The 23178-nt window shown below is 42.0% G+C and overlaps 1 protein-coding gene and 1 pseudogene across 1 annotated transcript in view; one reads left to right on the plus strand and one right to left on the minus strand.

Annotated features, from left to right (window-relative positions):
* Positions 1-1638: 1638 nt before the first annotated feature.
* The window catches only part of LOC109493001, a 55095-nt pseudogene continuing 33555 nt past the window's right edge, over positions 1639-23178 (minus strand).
* Positions 9947-23178, plus strand: part of SRRM4 (serine/arginine repetitive matrix 4) — a 474160-nt gene continuing 460928 nt past the window's right edge. The window contains exon 1 of the mRNA XM_045042073.1: positions 9947-10024. The gene's annotated coding sequence lies outside the window, so the exon portion shown is untranslated. The remainder of the gene's footprint in view (positions 10025-23178) is intronic.

The raw sequence follows: 23178 nt of genomic DNA on the forward strand, positions 1-23178 counted from the left end.
GTACTGATAATGATCACTAATATTTGTCAAGCATTTATGTACCACCTGTTCTAAATGCTTGTATGTTTTAGCATATTTTATATTCATAAAACCCTATGGAGGGTGGTGGTCACCATGACCTCCATTATTCTTATGGGGAAATTGGGAAGTAGGAAGGTTAAGTTATCTGTCTCAAGATAAACACCTAGTCTGTTATTCAAACCCAAAGAAGTCTGACTGCAAAGCCTGTACTTTACTTTTCATTGACAAAATTATTATACAATAAAGCTGACTTTTTTGGGAGGGGTACACAGTTTCATGAATGTTAATACATATAAATGTGTGTAACCACCACCACAGTCAGAGAACTATTCCATAATCCGAAAATAGTCTTGTGTCCCATCCTGACCCATCCTAACAGGTAGAGGACGTGATCACTAGTTGACCTGAGAACTAGATCTGGGCAACTGGAGACCCCTTACCTCTTCCTCTGTCCTTGAAATGTGAGTTCCACCCACCATTCCCACAGTAAAAGCCATTTTGAAAAACATAGACTATGTGGACCAAATCTGTCACTGAATCTTATAGTTAAGGCCTCTGTATAAACTTTTAAGGTTTTGGTGGCTAGTGTAGGGATCTACTTGGCTTGGGGCCACCCAGAACAAGCCTCCTAAGTGAGTTCCCTCACTTACTAAACATGCCACCTGCCACCAGACAATCTAGAGTGTCTGCCTCTTTAGCCTCTCCTTGTCCCCTGTGTCCAGGGACCAGTTTGCCAACTAAAACTAACCCCATGGCACCCACTGATCTGTCCTCCATTCTGTAGTTTGTTGGTTTGTTTGTTTTCAGAGACTGTCATGCAAATGGAATCGTATACTAGGTAACTTTTGAGACTGTCTTGTTTCACTCACCATAATGCCCTTTAGATTCATGCAAGTTGTTACGAATACCAATAGTTCATTCCTTTTTCATTGCTGAGTAGGATTCCATTGTATGTCTGTGCCACGGTTTGTTTATCCAGCCACTTAAAAACAATTTTTAATTGAGGTGTAACATTCAAACAGAAAGTATACAAATATATGGATATAGATTGGTGAATTCATGAACCCACCCATGTAATCACCTCCCATATTAAGAGCTAGAATCTTGCCTGTGCCCTAGCCATGCCTCTGTGCCCTCTTCCAGGTAACTTTCTGTTTTTACTTATGTTTTTATCTCCATAGGCTATTTTGGCCTGTTTTTGAATTTTATAGAAATGGACTCCTATGAAATTTGCTCTTTTATCTGGGTTCTTTTGGCCAATATTATGTTTGTGACTCTTATTCATGTAGCTTTGGTTTATTCTCTTTTTTTCTAGAAAAATATAGAGGTTTATTTATAATTGTTATAAAGTTGAACTGCTGAAACGTGTTAACTGAAATATTTTGACTTGCATTAATGCTTTATGTCCCCGCATTTATATTAAAAATTCACGGAAAATGAAAATGGAAAAACTGCCAATACCTGATTTCTGTCCCCTATTTTTCCACTTGGAATCATATACTTTGGCACCTTTTGACTCCATGGGAAAAAAATATCTAATGTTCAGAACTACCAATAACTGGAAGAAGAGAATTTTTTTTTTTTAAAGAATGAAATGTTTTCCATCATAGTGGATTCTTAAGCATGTTCTCCACGTATGTGGCACGCTAGCTGCATGGCTTTGGGCATAATTGTTACATGTTTGGCATGGGTAGCACACAGGTTGGTGTCTTCAAAAAGGCCCACCAGAAGGCCTCACTTGCCTCCTATAAAGCACCAATAGCTGTGCTTTGGAAGCGCAGATCTGTTTTTGAAGTCCTGAGCAATTTCTTGCACCAGATGCTGGAAAGGATGTTTGCAGAGCAGAAGTTCAGTGGACTTCTGATAATGTCTTATTTTGTGGAGTGCCACAGTACCAGGCCAGTTACGATGAGGTTTCTTCACCCCTCCAGTAGAGGGTGCACTCTTACGAGTGGCTTTTGTAGCTAGTTGCTTCCTCGGTGCTTTATCACCAGTAGATTTATAGGCAGACTGCTTTGTACAAGCCCTGGTATAGAGACCTTACCCTCTTTTTTTGTCTGGAGCTCAGTGAGCTAGAGGCGCTGGCATTAGATAACCATGGCAGTGTGGTGGTGTCAGTTAACCGCTGTAGTTTATTCTTAATGCTCCAGAATATTCCGTTTTAGAATATATCACAATGTATTTCTTCATGCTGCTGCTGATGGACATTTGGGTTGTTTCTGGTTTGGGGCTATTTTGAGGAGTGGATTTGCTGGATGATAGGGTATGTGTATGTTCAGCGATTTTAGATGATACCAAACACTTTTCCAAAGTGAATGTATCAATTTTCATTACACTTACAGTGAAGGAGAATTGTAGTTACTCTGTTTCTTTAACAACACTTGATATTGTCATTTTAAAAGGATTAAACTATTTTGGCATGTATACAGTGGTGTCTTATTGAAATTTTCATTTGCATTTCCCTAATGAATAATGATATTGAGCACTTTGTATTTCCTGATTATATATTCTTTGTGAGGTGCCTGTTCAAGTTTTTTGCCCATTTAAAAAAACTGGGCTCTTTTGTCAATTTGTGTATTTGTGTATATTCTGGCTATGAGGCTTTTGTAGTTATGGGTATTGCAGATATCTTCCCCTACTCTGTTTGCCCCTTCATTTTCTTCTTGTTGAGGTGTTTTGTTTTGTTTTTTTAATTGTGGTAAAATACAAATACATATAATTTATTATTTTTACTGTTTTAAAGCATACAATTGAGTGTCTTCATGTGCATTTATTATGTTGCTTAAGCATATCACCACCATCTGGTTCTAGAACTTTTCATCACTCCAAGAGGAAATCTATTAAGCAGCCACTCCCCATTCTTCATCTCCCCCCTTCCCTGCCAATCACTAATCTACTTTCTGTCTTTATAGATGGTCTGTTTTGTACATTTCCTATAAATAGAATCACACAATATGTGACCTAGTGTGTCCGGCTGCTTTCACTTAGCATACTGGTTTTTAGGTTTATCTAAGTTGTAGCATGGATTAGTACTCAGTTCTTTTGTGAGTCATTAGGGAAATGTGAATCAAAACCATAAGGAGATACCATTGCACATCCACTTGGATGACCATAATAGAAAGAAAGAAAAACAAATAGTGAAAGGGGAGAACAAGTGCTGGTGAGGATGTGAAGAAATTGGAAACTTTGTATATTCCTGGTAGGCACAGCCACTGAGGAAAACAGTTTAGCAGTTCCTCAATATCTTATTGGTGAATTTAATCAACAGAAGTTCTTAATTTTAATGACATCAAATTTAAGGATAATTTAAATTGGAAAGTGTTTCCTGTGGAAACAATCTTCACCTATTCTAGGTTTGTCTTTCAGAAGCTTTATCGTTGTACCTCTACACTGAAGTCTACCATCCACCTGGAATTTATTATTGTATGTAATTTGTGAGGCAAGATTCTTCCCCCCACCCCAGTGTGGATTTCCATCAACTGAGTTTTCAAAAATAATGTCTTTCCCTACTGCACTTCAATAATGTCTCTTGTAAATCAGGGTAAATCAGGGTAAAGCTTGGAGTGATGAAGAGTTCCATGTTTCTGGACTCTGTATTCTCTTCCACTGAGCTCTTTGCTTCACCTTGCACCATTACCCCACTGTCTTAATTGTTGTAGCTTTATCATAATTGTTTCCTAAAGTTTTTATTTATTTATTTAATCTCTACACCCAACATGGTGCGTGAACTCACAAACCTGAGATCAGGAGTCATGGACTCTTCCAACTGAGCCTGCCAGGCACCCCTATCATAATTCTTAACATCTGGAAGCTTGAATTTTCCAATCTTGACATCATCAAGATTGTCACGGAATGTTCTTGGACCCTTGTTATTTCCATGTAAATTATAGAATTAACATATCAATTCCAACAAAAAAAGAAACCTGTTGGGATTTTGACTGGGGTCTTGTTAAATCTGTAGCTTAATTTAGGGAGAATGACTTTACAATGTTGAGTCTTCTAATCCATGAACATTATTTATTTCTGCATTTATTTACGTCTCGTATCAGTCAGGGTTCAGTGAAGAGACAGAAACCAGGCCAGTAATTTGAACAGGGGAAAGTTAATATGAAAATGTGTTAGCTAGTACAACTAGTAAAAAGGTGGGTAGCTAGTTCAGACGGTAGAGGGTAACTCTAAAGAGCACAGAAGAGCGACTGGAGAAAGCAGTGAATAAGTGAAGACACTTGGAAACTTAGAAGGACCCCCCCTCCTCATTGCCAAGGCTGAGATTCGGACCCTTTGGAGGTGTGGCTGCCATGGAAACATACAGTCCATTAATGATGGAGAACAGGAAAGTGTGGCTGCAGCGGACCTGGAGGAGTGGTTTTAACTGGGTAGAGGGAAGGAGGAGGAAGTTGCCAGAGGCATGGGCTGAACAGCTGGTTCTGCAGGACTTGTGATGTGGTGGGTAGCAGTGGTGGAAATGGGCATCCTTAACTCATTCCCAGCCTCAGAGAAGACATTTTCAATATGTCACCATTATGTATGATGGCTTTGGTTGTTTTGTAGCTATTCCTTATCAAAACTGACTTAGATTGTTAAAATTAAGCAATAAGTGAGTATTTGACTCTTTTCAAATGCTTTTCCTCAACTATTGAAAGGAACCTTTTTTTTTCTTAATTTTTTTTTTTTTTTTTTGGTCCTTCGTTCCATTAATATTGAGGGTCTTAGTGATTTCAGACGTAAAACAAACTTTGTACTCTTGGGATAAACCAAAGTTGGTCACGATATAACATCCTTTTTATGTAAGTACTGCATTTGATTTCACAATATTTTGTTTGGGAGTTTTGTATCCGGGTATGTGAAAGAGATTGGACTGTAATTTTCTTTTCTTGTAATTTACTTGTCAGGTTTTGGTATCTGGGTGTTTGTAGCAAGGTCATGCTGACCTCAAAAAAATGAATCGAGAAATGTTTCATCTTTTTATATTTCCTAGTAGAGGTTGTGTATGTCAGTGTTACATCTTTTTTAAACGCTTGGAAGAACTCACCAGTGAAGATACCTGGGCCTGGAGATTTCTTTGTGGGAGTGTTAATTACAGATTCAATGTCTTTAATAGATAGGAAGTATTCAGATTTTTTTATTTTTCTTTGTGTCAGTTTTGGTAGGGTGTGTTCTTCTAGCTTGTATGGTCCCATCTAAATTGTCAAATTCTTTTGGCATAATGTTGTTTATAGTACTCTATCCTTAATATTAACGATGGTAAGATTAAAAATAATATTATCTTTTCAATGCCCATAAGATCTTACTTGGCACTTAGCAATTTTTATTAGCCTTTTTGAAGAACCAGTTTTGAGTTTTCTTGATTTTCTCTATTGCAAGTTTTCTTTTTATTTCATTGATTTTTGCTTTTATCTCCATTATTTTCTTCCTCCTAGTTTCTTGAGTTGATTTATTGTTCTTTTTTTAACTTCTGGAGGTGGATATTTATATTATTGATTAACATCCTTGTTTCTTTTCTGGGAGATCCATTTCAAGCCTTAAGTGTTTGTTTAACAAGGGCATTAGCTAGTTTCCATACTTTCTGCTATCTTATTCCTAATAAGGTGTTCCTAATTTCCTTTGTGATTTTTTTCCTTTTTAAAAAAATATTCATTTTTTAGAGAGAGAGAGAGAGAGAGAGAGAAAGAGAGAGAGAGAGAGAGAACGAGGTGGGGGGCAGGGAGAAAGGGGGAGGGAGGATCCAAATGAGCTCACTGCTGACACCAGAGGGCCTGATGTGAGGCTTGAACTCACAAACCCCGAGGTCATGCCTTGAGCCGAAGTTGGACACTTAACTGACGGAGCCACCCAGGTGCCCCTTGTGACTTTTTTTCTTAATTTCCGAGCAGCCTTTAAAAGATTTTTAAGTTATCATTATTGATTCCTCCATAATTACATTGTAGTAAGAATATATATTCTGAATGATATTCATCTTTGCTATTTGTTTACATTTGTTTTATGACCCAGTGTTCTAGTCATTTTGGGCCAATGTTCCATGTGCACTTGAAAGAATGTGTCTTCTATTATCATTGGGTGCAGTGGATGTTTTCCACTGACTTATCCCGTTTCATTAATCCCCCCTTTTTTTTTTTTAATATTTATTTTTGGGAGACAGAGAGACAGAGTGCAAGCAGGGGAGGGGCAGAGAGAGAGAGACACACACACAGAATCCGAAGCAGGCTTCAGGCTCCGAGCTATTAGCACAGAGCCCGCCGCGGGGCTCAAACCCACAAAGCGAGAATCATGACCTGGGTTGAAGTCAAATGTTCAACCGACTGAGCCACCCGGGTGCTCCCCCCACCCCACGTTTTTTTTAAAGCTGTGTCCAGTCTCTTGCTAAACAGTCCAATGTCAAACAAGTCAAGTTCATTAATCATGTTGCTTAGATCTTTATACTCCTACCAATTTTTTTGTCTGCTTGTTTTATTAGCTCCTGAGAGAGGTTGTTAAAATATTCTACTATTATGGATTTGTCTACTTTTCTTTTTAGATTTTTGATTTGTATATTTTGAAAGTATGCCATTACGTGCTTATGAATATAAAATTGTTGTATCTTCCTGGTGGATTAACCTTTTTACTGGAGTTTTCCTCTTTATATCTAGTTATGCATCTTGCCTTCAAGTTCACTTGATTTGATATTAGTATAACTATATTGCCTTTCTTTTAGTTAGTGTTTTATTTTTTCTCCCTTTTACTTTCAACCTTTTTGTGTCCTTATGTTTAGGGTGTATCTCATATGAGCAGCATATAACTGTTTCCTTCTGATATAGTCTGACACAGTAGGTCTATTAATTGGAATATTTGGTCTATTTACATGTAATATAATCACTGATATATTTGGTTTTATATCTATAATATTACTATTCTTTCTATTTCTACTCCCCTTCCCCCTTTTTAATCTTAATTTGGACCAATCAAAAAAAAACTTTTATTTTTTTAAATTTTTTTTAATTTTTATTTTTTTTAATGTTTATTTATTTTGGGGACAGAGAGAGACAGAGCATGAACGGGGGAGGGGCAGAGAGAGAGGGAGACACAGAATCAGAAACAGGCTCCAGGCTCTGAGCCATCAGCCCAGAGCCTGACACGGGGCTCGAACTCCCGGACCGCGAGATCGTGACCTGGCTGAAGTCGGACGCTTAACCGACTGCGCCACCCAGGCGCCCCTCAAAAAAAACTTTTAGATTAAACCAGTTTTTCTTTTATTAACTTATTACTTATACCTTATTTTAGTAATTACTCTGGAAATTAAGACATTCCTTCTTTGTTTATTTGAGTCTAATGTAAATTAGTATTTTTACCACTTGCCAGAAATTCTAGGGCTTATTATACTCTAATTTATCTTCTTTCTGCCTTTTGTGTTTTTAATTGTATTCACTTAAATGTGCATGCACTTAAGAAACCACAGGATGGGCACCTGGGTGGCTCAGTTAGTTGAGTGTCCCCACTTTTGATTTTGGCTCAAGTCATGATCCCAGGGTTGTGGGATTGAGCCCTGCATCGGGCTCTGTGCAGAACCTGGAGCCTGTTTGAGATTCTCCCCCCCCCCCCCCACCTCTCTCTCTCTAGCTCCCTCCCCCTCTCCCTCTGCCCCTTCCCTGCTCATGCTCACTCTCTCTGAAATAAATAAAATGGGAAAAAAATCCCACAGGGAATTCTTGTCAATATTTTCCGTATTCATTTAGATTTACCTCATACATATTTTTTCTGGTGATCATTAGTCTTTCCTACATTTCTGTCTGGGATCATATTCCTTTTGCCTATAGAACCCTCTTTGGTATTGTTTATTTCACTTGTATCTTCTGGTGGCAAATTCTGTCCTTTTTAATGTGTTTGAAAATATCTTTATTTCACTTTCCTCCTCGAAGGTTATTTTCAGGATGTGTAGAATTCTAACTTGGACATCATCTCCTTTCATTGCCTTTTTGCTTCTATCAAGTCCGTTGAGAAGTCAGGTCTCATATCGTTGCTTTCATTCTAGACTGCTTACCTAATACAGCACAAATGGGGGAAAACTGGCACCGTGTTTTTGGATCACTTCCCATTACTTCCTTTCCTGGGAAGGAATTGTTTTGGACCTTCAACTCCTAGCTGTTCTGACATCCCCAAATACTAGTTTTTGCCTCCTGCCCTCCTGAAGCATCCTAACCACTCTGATGGCTTCTATGCCTTTTGGCAGCTGCCCTCTGCCCTGCTTCTGAGCTTCTCTCCCCGTGATGCTTAAGAGTCATCAGTGCCCCAAGGGAAAAGGTGATGTGCCCAATGTCAGGTGCATCTCACTGAACTTCCTTTCTTTCCAGGATTTTTGTACAGCAAGTCTTGGAGGCACCCTGGGGCTTTCAAATAGAATTTTTGTGTGTTTGTGTTTGATCTGGCTTTTCTGGTTTTATGTGGTGGGAATGTTGGTCTGCTCTATTACTCCATCACAGGTGCACTTGAAGGTTCCATAATTGTTTTCTTCTGAATGCTTTCTCTTACACACTCTGCATTTTATTTATGGTTTCTCTTTTCTGCATGTTGCTTCCCAAGGCTGCTGGTCTTGCAAAACAGGCTGTGTGTTCAGTTAATTGGTGTCTCCCGTGGTTGTGCAACATGGTGCCCCTGCAGTTTACCCTGTAAAGCCCAGCATGACTTGGGCCCTAGCTTACTGTCTCAGTGCCACTTTCTGTCCTGTCACCATTAGGAAATATGCTTACAACCCAGAATGGGCAAGAGAGAGAGATCTTCTTCAGGGAGGCCTTGCTTAATGCCTCGGCCAGGTGGTTTTAGAGAACTCTCATTAATGCCCTGCATCATTTCTTTTTAGCTCTCCTCACAAATGTAATTTTCCATTGATTTGTGGGATTGGCTGAGTAATTTATCTTTTCCCCTCCAGAATGTGGTTGGAGCCATGAAGACAGTGACCTTGTCAGTGTCATTTACACGGTATCACCAGTGTCCATCATAGTGCCCAATACACATTTACTGAATTAACTTGAAGCTTGTAATGATAGGAGATGAGAAGGAGGGGATGAGAATTAACAGTCACTGCAGTTTGACTATTTATCACCTTATTTAGTTTTGACCTTACCTCCTGGAGGCAGACAGTGTTGCTGTCTTGCATTGAGTGAACCATGGCTCAGAAATTCTGTTATTTTCCTAGAGTCACACCTTTGCTAAGTGCCTGATCTAGAATTCCATCTCAGGACTTACTGGTTCAAAAGGAACCCCGACTCTGGATTGTTAAATACTTCTCAGCCTTCCATGCTTTTTGTATTTCTTTACTGACTTTTCAATCTTTATCTGATACTCATAGAATGCTAGGTTATGTCAAGGGCTTTTTTCTGAAAATATAGGAAAACATCAAGAAGAGAAGCTGACAGTTTTTTTTTTCTGTTACTTCAAAAACAGAATGGCATGCCTTTTATATTTCCCTGGAAAGATTATGTGGGTCAGTCTAGATTGGTGGGTAAACTTCCCTCAAATGGCCCACTTGAGGAAGAAACATTAATTTGTTTAACTTCAGTTACAAAGAAGTACCTAGAGTCATAGCAATAACTATTATTTATTGAGCACCTATTGTGTGCTATGCACTACACTGGGCACAACCCATACCTTCTCTTCAATCACTAAAACAGCCCTGGAAGGTAGTTATTGTTATTTCATATTGTACAGATTTGGAAACTGAGACCCAGAGAAGTAAGGAAACTTGCCTTTACGAAGTTTTAGATCTAGAATTTGAACTCCTTTGTGGACTTCCATAAAGACTGCTTATCATTACATACGCTGCTCAAGGCATCAAGCCTGGAACACAGAAGGGGCTTAATAAATGTTTGCTTTTTTTCAGGTTAGTAATGATATGGTGAGCCTCTGAGGAAAAGGTCACAAAGTGTTATAATGAAGCTTCCTTGTGTCTTGCCAGGGAATGTGAACAGCATCTCCAAACTGACCCCTTGGAAAGCCCCAGAGCTTCTGAGTCATGACAGCTTCCAAGTGTCAGGTAAGGATCATATTGGTCTCAACTGCAGGCTGTACTCTGCTATTTGCCACCAATATTTTCTGGTTGCAGATGTTATTGATCTGACAGTTTATTTCCCGAGACACATTAGTTCAAACTGATGTGATATGAAAGTCTCATCCTAAGGAAATTGGCCTTGTGAACGGTTATCCTCTGGGAAGAGCATGCTGCACTTATGACTTGACTAATATGATGAAGAAGCTGCAAATACAATTAGCGGGCCTGGTTGGTGATTCTCCAATAATGATGTTTGGGGTGTATTATTGGTTTAGCTGTAATTGAGCTTAAGATGATCTGAAAAGCTCTAAACTGGTGTGAAAGTCATTCACAGCTTTGGCTCAGTGTAATGTTCATGCACGAGAGTGGGGAGGGGGGCTGCTGATGACATTTGGGTGTGCAGAGACTGGGGGGTGCGTCCCTGGACAACTGTGGCTTGTCTTTCAAATTCTGTTTTCTTTTAGTCTATCAATAGTAAGATGAAGACTTCTTCATAATCTTCTGCCCACTCCCAAATCCCATCCCCATCCTTATCATTTGGAACTTACTACACATTATCTAACTCTTTTCTTTCTCATGCAAGTATAATTTGTCTGGTGTACATTAGAGTCATCTTTATTAGTCAAGATAGTTAACCTTAGATGCCATAATAGACAAGACCAAGTGGTTGAGCATCACGAAAGTATATTTCTTGGTAAGAGAAAGCCTTGGTCACGGGTTGGGGAAGGCTATCCTCCATCTGGTGACTCAGGAATCGAGATTCCTTCCCTGCATCATCTCAACATGTATTTGTTGGGAGACAATTCTCCCTGGATTTCTTGGGTTCTCAAATGGTCTTTGTTTAGGAATGATTGAATAGCAAACCAAAGGTAGAGACCTTCTCTCTTCCTGGAGACATCCCAGGGTGAGTAAGTTCTGTCCTCTTCCTGGAAGATATTTGCTTATATTCGGAGGTGGTAAACCTAGAGATAAGCTCCATGTGCCAGAGACATTTACTTCCTTTCCAGGGTAAGGAGTAATCTCTCTCCAGAGAGGAGGATGGGCAGGTTACCAGCAGCTTGATAGAAACTCAGAGTCAAAACTCAGAGTCAAACCCGAAGTTTAGTGTTCTTCTCCAGTGGTGCAGTAATCCAAGTAGAGCAAGGTCACACTGCCCACTCCATGCTGTTATCCAGTGTCATAAATACAAATTCTCCTCTTCTCCCATCCAAACCCCTTTCACAAGGGGCTGTAATGGGCGCCAAGTAGTTCCATGTTGCAACAGAGAATTATAATGCAGTTGATGGGTAAAGAAGGGGCCAGTTACAGGTCAGCTAATGGTGAGGGGACCCACTTGAGAGTTTCTTCTCTGAGTTATTAGACATTGTTAAAATTAATACTTGGCTGCTCTATGATTATCAATGTAACTCTTCAACAGTGAATGCAGATATAATACTATGCCAAATCCATTATTTAAAGGATGTCTGTATTGAACCATAAAGTGCAAAAGATTTCTTAGTAAGCTCATCCAAGTCCACAAATATTTTTTGTGTGCCTGTTTCATGCTGGGCACCAGAGCTACACTGCATCTGAATGAGACAATATTGCTGTCTTCGAGAAGTCTATGGCTTAGTGAAGAACTCCTTGTCTCAACTACCATGCAGAGTCAAATTTTCTTACATTAGGCTAAGTTAAAGGAATATACATCTGTTATTAAATCTACCCTGATTCCTGCATTTAATGGTTATGGTTACCTGCCTAATTTCTGTAAATATTCCTCTACTTTCCAGCTCTGTTCCTCAATCCTCTCCCATTCTATTTACTTGGGCTCTACAAGCTCCTTAATAATTGAGGGGCTAAGGCACCTGGGTGGCTCAATTGGTTAAGCGTCCGACTTCAGCACAGTTCGTGATCTCATGGTTTGTGAGTTTGAGCCCCACATTGGGCTCTCTGCTGTCAGCACGGAGCCACTTTGGATCTTCTGTCTCCCTCTCCCTGCTCCTTCCCCGCCACTTCAAAAATAAATAAACATTAAAAAAAAAATAAGTAGGGGGCATGCATGTCAAGACTTCTTTGGTTGCAAGTGATAGAAACTCAACTCCCAACTGGCTCAAGCCACAAAAGCGGATTTTAATGGGTTCTGTGAGTGAACTGTCAAAGGGAGCTCTAGGTGCAGCAGGATCCAGAGGCTCAGACGATTTCAGGACTCAGTCTTTCTCTTTCCATTTCTCTTTTATGTTTTCTTCTATGTTGACCTTTTCCACATGGTGACCACAGCAGCTCCATTCCACGTTGTCTTTGCAACACTCACCTTGAAGATGAAGAAATTCTCTGTACTTAAGTTTAAAAAAATGTCTAGGATTGAATCCATCATTCTGATTAGGGGGAGGAGAGTTTTCTGGCCAGATCTAGGCCACAAGTTGTTACGGCAGAATTGTGACTCCCCCAAATTCATATGTTGAGATCCTGAGCCCTAGGACCTCTTAAGGTGAATGTATTTGGAGACAGGGCCTTTAAAGAGGTAATTAAGGTTAAAGGAGGTCATATGAGTGGGCCCTAATCCAGCATGCCTGGAGTCCTCATTAGAAGAGGAAATTATGACACAGACCCACAGAGGGTAGACCCCATGAAGACACAGGGAGAGGAAGTATATCAGCAAGTCAGGGAGAGAAGTCTCAGGAGAGCTCAGCCCTGCCACTGCCGTGACCTCAGACTTCCAAAACCATGAGAAAGTCTCCGTTGTTAAGCTACCTAGTCTATGCAGCCCTAGAAAATTCATACAGATTCAGCCTTGAACTCACGGTGGATTTATTTAGTACCCCTTGAACCACGCTAGAGAGGAGGAGTGGTTACTCAAAGGAAACCCAAAGAACTATTACTACAGGGAAGAATAATGAACATTTGGTAGGGGAAAAAAAAGGATTGTCTACCACTGGGTCAAATTCATAGTTTTTGGACACATGTGATGTGTCAGGCCTTAGGAGCACCTCATACCTAACACAACAACCCCATGAGATAGATGCTATTATTTTCCTCATTTTACAGATGAGAAAACTGAGGTCCACACAGGCGAAGTGCATTTATCCAAGAACACGCAATTAGCAGGGAACAGAACCAAGATTGATATCCATATTTGTCTAGCTGCAGAACCTCAGCTTTTTATCACTATGCTGGAGAGCCAGTGACCACTAGATCCTCCTGCTTTTCTATTTCCAAGACTGAAAAACTCTGGCTTGAGGCATGGGAAGGAAGTATGTTAATATGTTAATTAAGGAAAATTCACAGTCTGCAGAATTCACGAGTCCATTTTCGGAACTGTTTCTGATCTGGGTGAGCCTTTGACCCATTCCAGTTAATTAACATTGCAGAACATGAAGTAATTGCTGTTATTCCTCAAAACTGGGGGCAGAAAAACACCCAGCGGCCTGGGCCCACCCCAGCCCTGACTCCTGAGGCTAAGGATCAGAACGCCAAAGTCTCACAAGAGGACACGGTCAAGAAATTCCTCAGTTCATCTGCTTCTGCACTCCTGTGTGTTCATGACGTGTTCTGTTCTGCGATTAGCAAGGCGAGCCTGCTATCTGAATTGGGGGCATAAAGTCTACCGCTGAGTAAGAGATCTGTCCTGAATTTTGCAAATAGGATTTCTAGTTTGAAATGCAGGCTGATATTTGAATGTTTCATTAGGAAACAGATTCAGAAAGTATCAGACTAATACACGGTCATCGTATTTTTTCCATGTAGTTCTGATAGTTCTGTTGAAACCAGTGGTGACCCAAACTTGTAAATCCTGCTGGTCTTTGTTAGGACTCCGTGGGTGCAAGAAAGGGCAATCCATTCAAGCCAGTTCACAAATAGAATTCAGGGGTCTTTGTCACTGAGTGTCTATCATCTGAGTCCATGAGGTGATGAAGTTGTGTAGAAAAGCAGAAGTTTGTCATTTCATTTTTTTTTCAATAATTATACAATTTCAGTTATTAACGCTTTTTCAATGATTAAGTTGTCATCCCTCGCCTGAATCCTTTTCTGCCATGGCAGCTTCCTGGTGGTTCAGTCTCTGTGAAGGACCCCCTGAATTTTGAATGCCCTTGAATGGATTGCTGGTTCTTCCAACCAAGAAATACTGTCAAAGAGAATCAGCCTTTCACCAAATGTCTGACCCTGGTGCATGTGCAGTGTAATCCAGCAGCAAGTGGTCAATTGAAAATCTTGCCCAAGATGCGGGATTCCTGATCGAAGTGGTGCTGAGACATGCTTAAAAACAGAAGAATCACAGACGACCCGAGAGAATCAGGTGGTCTTAGAGCCATATTCAGCTGGACCTCCCAGGGTCCACCACACCGGCTGTTGTGGCCACTGTTCTGGTCGGTTGATGCCTGTATCACACTGGTTATTCAATATTTTGAATATCATATCAACCCCAAAAGAGTTAACAGTTGAAGAAAAAAAAAAAAAACGACAAGGAAAGTGACTCGGTGAGCACTTCAAAAGAGAAAGATTTAAATATCAAAAGATTCTAGCAGGCCTTAGGAAAAAATTGGTGAAGCCCTTGAATATTTTTTAAATGACCTTTTTGCTATCATACTGTGAAAACCAAACCTGAAGTGAAGGATTTTGTCACAAAAATTACACGAAAAAAACTCACTACTTAATACATTTTTTGTTCTTCACAAGAATTCATGCATAGTTGAAATGGTAGCCTAAATTTTGTTATGTTGGTAAGCTCAGTTTCGTTTTTCAAGCTAAAGTTCCAAATCAAAGCCCTTTTTTCTCCCATGATTTGCTATGAAAATTTGGGCTCAGTATTAAGTGAGTCTTTCTACAGGTCTTCTAAGACCAGGATCGGTTTTCTTCTGGGGGTGGAGGGCAGGGAGAGTCCCCCCCGTCTCTCATGGAGCTGCACGGTCTTCCCTTCTGCTTCTCGCCATGATGACTCCATTTCCCTGCTTGTTGTCACATCCGTGTTCCCTGCTCACTCATGGTGTACCTGCTAAGTTAGCCATGTTTTATGCCATGCGTCTTCTTTTCCCAACCATCGGTTATTAGACTGGTGGTGGCCCACGACGCAGGGGTGGCTGTTCCGTAGCCTGGCCAAGGATGTAGACTTCATAAAAAGGACATGAGGTATACTACTCAGATTCACTCTCAGGAATCTCTAAGGAATATAGTCAGATTTAGTCAGATACCATGATGACCCGATAGTAAATCGACACAACATAGAATCCCTGAGGTCATGATGGGCCAAATGCAAGCTTCAGGAGCAAGAGTGAGTCATCCAGCGGGACAAAGGTGATAACTCAGATTCCAGACTCCTCACCTAATGGTCTTCCACCATGTCATGTACACTGGGCAGCTATTTGTCCTTCTTGTGGTAACAGTACCCCACATTTTCTCAATCCATACAATTTGGGTGGAACTGATCCCATCAGATCTAGAGTCATCATGTGACCCAGGCTCCGGCCAGGCAGCTCATTATGTGCCCTCAGCCATAAGGATTGGTTAAGGGATGGGCACATTGCCCAACTTGGGCCAGTAACATTGAGGAGAAGGACCTCTGGGTAAAGAGTTAGGGAAAGCACACCCAGCAAGATGTGCACCTGAAGCTGCTTGCAACTCTCTTGTTGAGAAATGAAGCAGCCTGCAGGAGATCAGGCAGGTCCTGCTGACGATGTTTGAGCTGCTGGATCCTGCCATGCCTGAAACTGGCAAGACTCCCTCAGACTCCCAGCCAGCATTTCTCCTGTTGGCTAAGCTAGTTTAAATTGGGTTTTATGTCACTTGTTACCAAAACAACCATAGCTGACACAACATGCTTATTTGATTATGATAACAGTAATCCCTGGTAACCACTTCAAGGTACTATTCCAGCTCTCATCGCAACTGATTCTTTCAACAACGCTGTGAGGCACACAGGGCAAGGATCTTGATGAAGATTGATGCCAGGTGTAGGGGGCTACAGCAATGTTTTCTCGAGCACTTGGAAAGTATAGGGAGTGAAGATTGCTTTTTGAGAGTTACACCGTGAAGTCAATATATTATAGATCGAAGCAGAGCAATGCAAAGTCATGTTAAAGAGATAGGATGGCTAGGCCTGCAAGACTTGTCTGTCATGTGATTGAACTTATTAACATATTTGAAGAAAGGCTGTGTCCATCACGATCTGCCACAGAAGCCTGGAGGACAGAGTTGCAAATGCCAACCTTGAATGCAATCACTACAGCTTGTTTCAGTGGAGAGGGAGTCTTGATCTTTGAATATCTCTTGTTCCAGGGGCAAGGCTAGGTTTAGAGAACTGCTTTCAGCTGCAAGTTGTGGAAAATCAGAGTGGTAACTATGGTCAATTAAAGGTGGCTGAAACTTTCTTTCCATCCTCCCATTAAGAGGCAGGGTCTCTTTCCCCTTGAATCCAGGCTCACCCGGTGACTTGTTTCAAGAAGACGGAATGAAGCAGAAGTGGTATCGTGTAATTTCCAAATACTCAGCTGTGAAAGATCTGCAGCTTCTACTTGTGCACACTTGCAAGACTCCCTTTTGGAACCCAGCTGCCATGCTGTGGAAAACCCAAGCCATAGGGAGAGAGGCTGAGCTGTTGGCCGACTGCCAGTCATGCAAATGGGCTGCTTTGAGCATTCCTTCCAGTTGAACCTCCAGATGATTGCCGCCACAGTCAGCCCCAAATGGAGTAGAATAGCCACCCTGCTGAGGCTGGTCAACTCACAGAATCACAAGTAATAAATGGTGGTTGTTTTAAGCCACTAACTTTTGGGGTGATTTGTAATAGTGCAACAGAGAACTGAAACAATAATGGCTTAAGCAATAAAGACATTTAATGAACTTCCTTAATAGAAATTCTGGATGTAGGAAGTTTCAGTTTTGGTGTAGTAGGTCAACAGCATTGTCAATGATCTCTCTTTCTTCCTTTTTATTTATTTTTTTTTAATTTTTTTTTAACGTTTATTTATTTTTGAGACAGAGACAGACAGAGCATGAAGGGGGGAGGGGCAGAGAGAGAAAGAGACACAGAATCGGAAGCAGGCTCCAGGCTCTGAGCCATCAGCCCAGAGCCTGACGCGGGGCTCGAACTCACGGACCGCAAGATCGTGACCTGAGCTGAAGTTGGACGCTTAACTGACTGCGCCACCCAGGCGCCCCTCTTCCTTTTTATTCTATAATCCTTAGTAAATTGGCTTTTCATCTTCCTCATGGATACAAGATGGCTGCTGCAGCCCCATATATCACATCCACATTTAAAGCAGAAAGAGGGGGAAAGAGTTAGTACTTGTGAGCTCTTCTCTTGCCTCTGTACCTTTCACTAAGAAGCCAGATACCTTTCTAGAAGCCCCCCAGATGACTTACCATTATGTCTCATTAGCCAGAGTTGATTACCCTTAGTTCCAAGGAAAGTGAATGTATGTTTATCCAATCTCTATAGTGTGAAACAACCATGGGAAGGAGGTTGACAGTGGCCTTTTGGCAGCAACCAACAATCTTTGCCTCAAGATAGATACAGATATTGTTGCCAGTCGACTTGTGATAGTGATGATTCCATCTGAATTATCCTTTCCATGAGATGCTTGTTTCCAGCCATTTCAGTCTATTGCCACTAAAGACTAAATGAATGCATCCATCTCTCCTTGTCTCAATTTTATTCATCAAGAAACCATATTCTTATTTCCCCAGGCTGGTCTTCTTACCAGGAGAGAAAATACTGGTTGCATAGCTTTTCAGAACCAATCTCTACAATAGTAATCTCTCTTTGCAAGTGAATACGTTGTCATCTGGTTTATACATCAGTCTCAAAGTGTGGCTAATGTGAGTCTAACCCAGAGGGATGATACCTCTCTCGGTGTGTTGAAAGAGCCAGGTTTCCATTGTTTGTAAGGATCTGGATACAATCACTTAACCTTCATGCTATCACATGAATCTCTTTGGGAGACAGCTTGATGATGGGGACAGCTTCTGATGAGGACACAACTGACACCTGAGCAAAGATATCTGGAATTGTTACAGAGATGAGAACGAATATGGCTGAGTGGTCATTGGTTCTGCTCCCTACAGAAACACAGAAACCCTGGTGACTTCAGGCTGATGGCGATGTTGAGCTCACCACCCTGGTTTTATGATTCTATGCTGAATTAAAGCAATCTGTCTCATTAGCCCCAAAAGATCAGTGTCATGGTTAAGAACATCATCAGCTCCAGTGTGCCTATTAGCTCTACCTCATATCGACTGTGTGACCTTGGGCAAATGTTTTCCCCTCTTTGAGCCTCAGTTTCTTTATCTGTAAAATGGAGACAATATTCAAGCCTCTACCTTGCAAGGCTGCCACAATAATTGACAGGTGCGATGTATGCAAAGTGCTTGGCGTAGTATCTGGTTGGACATGGTCCTCACCAAGCAATAGCTATTTTTATTTTTACAGATCTTATGTCCAAACCGGAGATTAGAAAACCTGGTTACACACAGCCATGCTGTCTTCATGCTTAAAGGCCCTTTTCATACACTCAGTAATGGTTCAGGGGGTGACAGTGGTACCTAAACCACCATGGTTGCATTGAATTGGATAAAGAAAAGATATGTAAGATGTGCTCCCTAGGCTCAGAGAAGTTCTAATGTGGTTGGAGAGGCAATATATAAAAACATGAAATGGTGGGGCACCTGGGTGGCTCAGTCAGTTAAACCTCTGACTTTGGCTCAGGTCATGATCTCATGGTTCATAGTTCAAGCCCCATGTCGGGCTCTGTGCTGACAGCTCACAGCCTGGAGCCTGCTTTGGATTCTGTGTCTCCTTCTCACTGCCCTTCCTCTGCTCATACTCTGTCTCTCTCTCACACAAATAAATAAAACATTAAAAAATTTTTGATAAAAACATGAAATGGTTAAGTACCATGTGCAACATACCAAGATGAGGGGGTAGCCCTGAGTGCAATAAAGGCTGAATCTGTCTTGCTCGTCCTGTCGTGGTATAAGTGGAAATAGCAGCAGACTCGGAGTCAGACAGCTTTCCGTGGACACTCCCCACCCCAGGCTTGGTTAGATACCACCCACTGACCTAGGATATCAGCAGTACTCACCACTGAAATGTAATTGTTCACTTGTTCAGTCTCTCCTGTTAAACTGGGAGCGATGGAGGATGTTCATTCATTCATTTACTAATTGATTAAGCAAATATTTACTGGGTATCTGCTATGTGCCAAGAACTGTTCCAGGAAATGAGAACAAGACAGCCATTGCCTGTATCCTTGAACACCTGGTGGAAAGCTGCACAGAGAGACAAGAGACAAGTAAATATGTGGTTATATACAATGTTGGGTGGTGGTAAGCACTGGGAAAAAATAGAAAGCAGGATAAAGGGTGTTGTAGACATGGAGATGTGCCACCCACGTCTCCCATCGAGGAAGGACTTGCTGAGCAGCTGCAGGGAGAGTGCTCAGCAGATAGCCCCCACCTGTTCCTCCTCAGGGTCTGCCTGAGCTGCAGAGAGCCACCTTGCCCAAGCTCACACATTCCCCAGGGCAACCTGCATCCCGTGCCTCAGTGAGGTGTGGGGTCCAAAAGGCCTGGCCATTGCCTCCTGACTCCAGACGCACTGGTGGGCGATATTGCTCACAGAACTTGTCATCCGGGTGGATGAAGCTATGTTGAACTGATGTCATAGTTTCTCTTCCGTCTTTTATCCACACCTGCTTTCCCCTCTACACGACACACTCCATCTCTGTGTTTGCTTTAGGAGAATCCAACACGTGACAAGGTGATGGAGTGTCATGGCAGGGGAGGGGCTTGAAAATTTGGATAAGGTGAGTAGGGAAGTCCTGTCTGAGAAGGTGACATTTGAGCAGAGGCAGGAGGTTGAGGGGTCAGCTGTGTAAAAATCTGGAGGAACAGTGTTTCAGGCAGAAGGAACAGCAAGTCAGAAGCCCTGAGATAGGAATATACTTGGCACATTTGCGCATCATCAGCAAGGCAGGCTTGTGGGCTGAAGCCCAGTCATAAGGACAGCCATTGATAATGCAGCAGGAGAGGCAGTCAGCAGTCCCATACTGCTGTCCCATAGAGATGTGGGGACAGTCCCATAGAGATGTGGGGACATCTCTACTCTGTGTCCCTTGTACCAGTACATAGTAGGTCCTGAATAAATGTCTATTGAGCCTAGCTGGGCTGTCTGTCATTCCAGCTCCTCTCCTCTCTCCATGTGTGATCTGGGACAAGTAGTTACTCAACCTTTTTGTGCCTCAGTTTCCCTGCCTGTAATCAGTGGCAAAGGCGGGACCCTTGAGCTCTGGTTTAGAGCTTTTGTTACCATACCGTTTTCTCTTCTTACATTCCCTTCTTCTCTCTCCTCTCTTCCTCCAGGGATCTGGAGCACACCTGGTCCCACCCCCAGCTTCTCAACAGATGGCTCCCACTAGAAGGGCGGTTGCTCTTGGCAGCTCGTCCCCATATCCCAGAGCCCCTGAGCTCAGAAGCAGCCATACCGGGGTGGTGGGTGGGTGGGTGGGTGGGGGGCGGTGGCAGAGTCGAGAGAGAGTTAGATTTCTCTCCTCTGATAATAAACCCGATTAAGGCATCCTCGCACCCATGGGGCAGGGTGCTCCTTTGGTGGGCCTTATTGCTTTGATAAAAGCTGCAATATCTGAAAATTGTCTCCGGCACCCGAGAACTCCCATTTTATGACTTGCACGTGCCTGGGATAAATTGCTTTTGCTGCTTTGTTATATATAATTCAGGTCCTTATGGATGCTAGTGGGATGCATAGTGCTCTCCTGTAATGATTTATTCATTTGGGAGAAGCAGAGTGCACCCACTGGGTTCTGCCCAGCCCGCCTGACAGCTCGGAGGGTTGGCACTGCAGGCACGTGTTGGATTTGTCTTCAGAGAGGAGCTGATTTGGGCTGTTTGGCTTTCCTGGAAAGCAGACCTGGCTGCGTGAGGACCCCTTGTCAGTATGAAGCTTCCTCTAAGGATGTGGCTGGCTGAGCTAGGGGCTTTGCGGGGGTAATTTCAAGCTTCCTCACCACTACCGTGGGGATATGCTCATATGCTCACTTTACAGATGAGGAAGCAAGGTCAGGGAACTTATGTGACTTGCCTAAGGTCGCTGGCCAAGCAGGTGAAGGTCTTTTCCTAACAGATGGGTCAGCTTCATTTTGCCCACTTGTGCCTGAGCCAGGTGCTTAACACACACGGATTCATATCCTCTGCAGCATCCACCTGTGGGATACAAGTGATCCACTTCCCCATTTTATAAATGGGGAGGGGACTAGAAATGGAAAGTCTGGGATTTTAACATAGGTCAACATTCATTCATTCATTCATTCATTCGCCATTCATTCATTTATCCCTCTGTGCTTCAGTTCCCTCATTTGTCAGTTGGGAGGAATATCAGTACTTACCTTGTGGGGTCATCGTGAGGATTAAATGAGGTATGGGGAAAACGAGTTCTCATGCACAAAACGCATTGAACAGTGGCCCACAGACAGATGGGCAGGAAATTTTAGCTGCAATGGTAAAGATTTTATCATTCACTTATTCTTTCATTCCACAAGTGTTTTTAAGTAGCCCACTGTCTGCAGGATGTCTCCTAGATGCCCTGCGCTCACGGGCTTGTTTTTGATCTCGCCATTATCTGCATCTCACAGATGGGGAAATGGCTCAGAGACGTGAACAGTTTGGTGGTGCTCCCCAAGCGGGAGGTGAGTGAGTTTTAATTTCCAAAATAGGTCAGCATGCATTCGTTCATGTATTTTGTGTGGGCTAGGCACTTCGTGTATTTCTGTTGACTTACATGCATGAATGAATACAAGGATGTATCAGCTTGGTTCCTGTCCTCAAGACACGTATGATCTTTTGTGTAGGATATAGGCAAGTAAACAGGAAATGACTGTATTTGGTGAATTTGAAGATGCATGTTTTCTTGTTTTTTGTTTTTTGTTTTTTCACATATTAACCTCTCTGAGATCTAGATGGATCTTAAGTTCAATGGTGTAAAATCACTGTTGACCAGCAGCAGTCAGGGTGAGGTGAGCCTTGCCTGGAGATAGCAGTGGGGCTATATCTTTTAAGAATTCTTGCATCTCTTATGTGCTTAATGGCACAGGGGATGATATCTTACAGGAGAACTTGGACTTTGGCAACCATGATTGAAAAAAAAATGGTTTAGAAGGTCTGGACTTTATATTGAAGACATTTTTTAAAAAATATTTTAGCCAATATACTTTGCTTCTGTTTTTTTTTTAAGTATGTGCCAGCATGATATGTGATAAAACATTCATGTCTCAATAAGTCTAAAAGCACTTTTTAAAGGAGTAGAAAGAAAGGTTCTCAGTGATAAGAAAGCACTGTGACTCTTAGGTATAGACCCAAGAGAAATGAAAACGTGTCTGCATAGAAGCATGTACACCAATGTTTATAAACAGCATTATTCACAATCAACCCCCATGTCCATCAACTGTTGAATGGATAAATAAAATGTGCTCTCTCCCTACAATGGAATATTATTTTGCCCATAAAAAGGAATAAAGTTCTGGTACCTGCTATAGTGTGGAGGACCCTTGAAAATGTTATGCTAAGTGAAAGAAACCAGCCATGTAAGCCAACATATTATATGGTTCCTTTCATATCAAAAATAGAGAATAGAGAAATAGAATAGAGAAACAGAGAAATCTGTAGAGACAGAAAGAAGATTACTGGTTGCTTACGACCAGATAGGGGTGAAGGGGTAGAGGGAAGGGGGTGCTAGCTAATGGGTTTCCTTTAGAGGTGATGAAAATGATCTAACATCCACTGTGGTGATGGTCGCACAGGTGTGTGACTGTACTAAAACCCATTGAATTGTACACCTTCAGTGGGCTACTTGTATGGCATGTGGATTATATCTTAGCAAAGCTGTTAATGAGAAAAAGGGAAAAGCATCATGCCACAGTCTTTCGTAGGGTTGCACACAATGATGATGGTGGCTTAGATTTGATGAAATGTGGTATAACCTCATGTGGTCAGTGTTACATCGGGGGGTTGAGTTGGGGCTGTGGAGGTGCTGAGAAGGCAACGGGGCTCAGCTGGGGGAGCAGGGAAGGCCTCCTGTGGGCGGTGGTGGTGGTGATGGTGATGCCAGCACCAAGCCTGTGAGGATAACTAGGGGAGAGGAGGCAGTGATCCGGGCA

This window comes from Felis catus, chromosome D3 (genome assembly GCF_018350175.1).
Source record: "Felis catus isolate Fca126 chromosome D3, F.catus_Fca126_mat1.0, whole genome shotgun sequence".
Lineage (NCBI taxonomy): Eukaryota > Metazoa > Chordata > Mammalia > Carnivora > Felidae > Felis > Felis catus.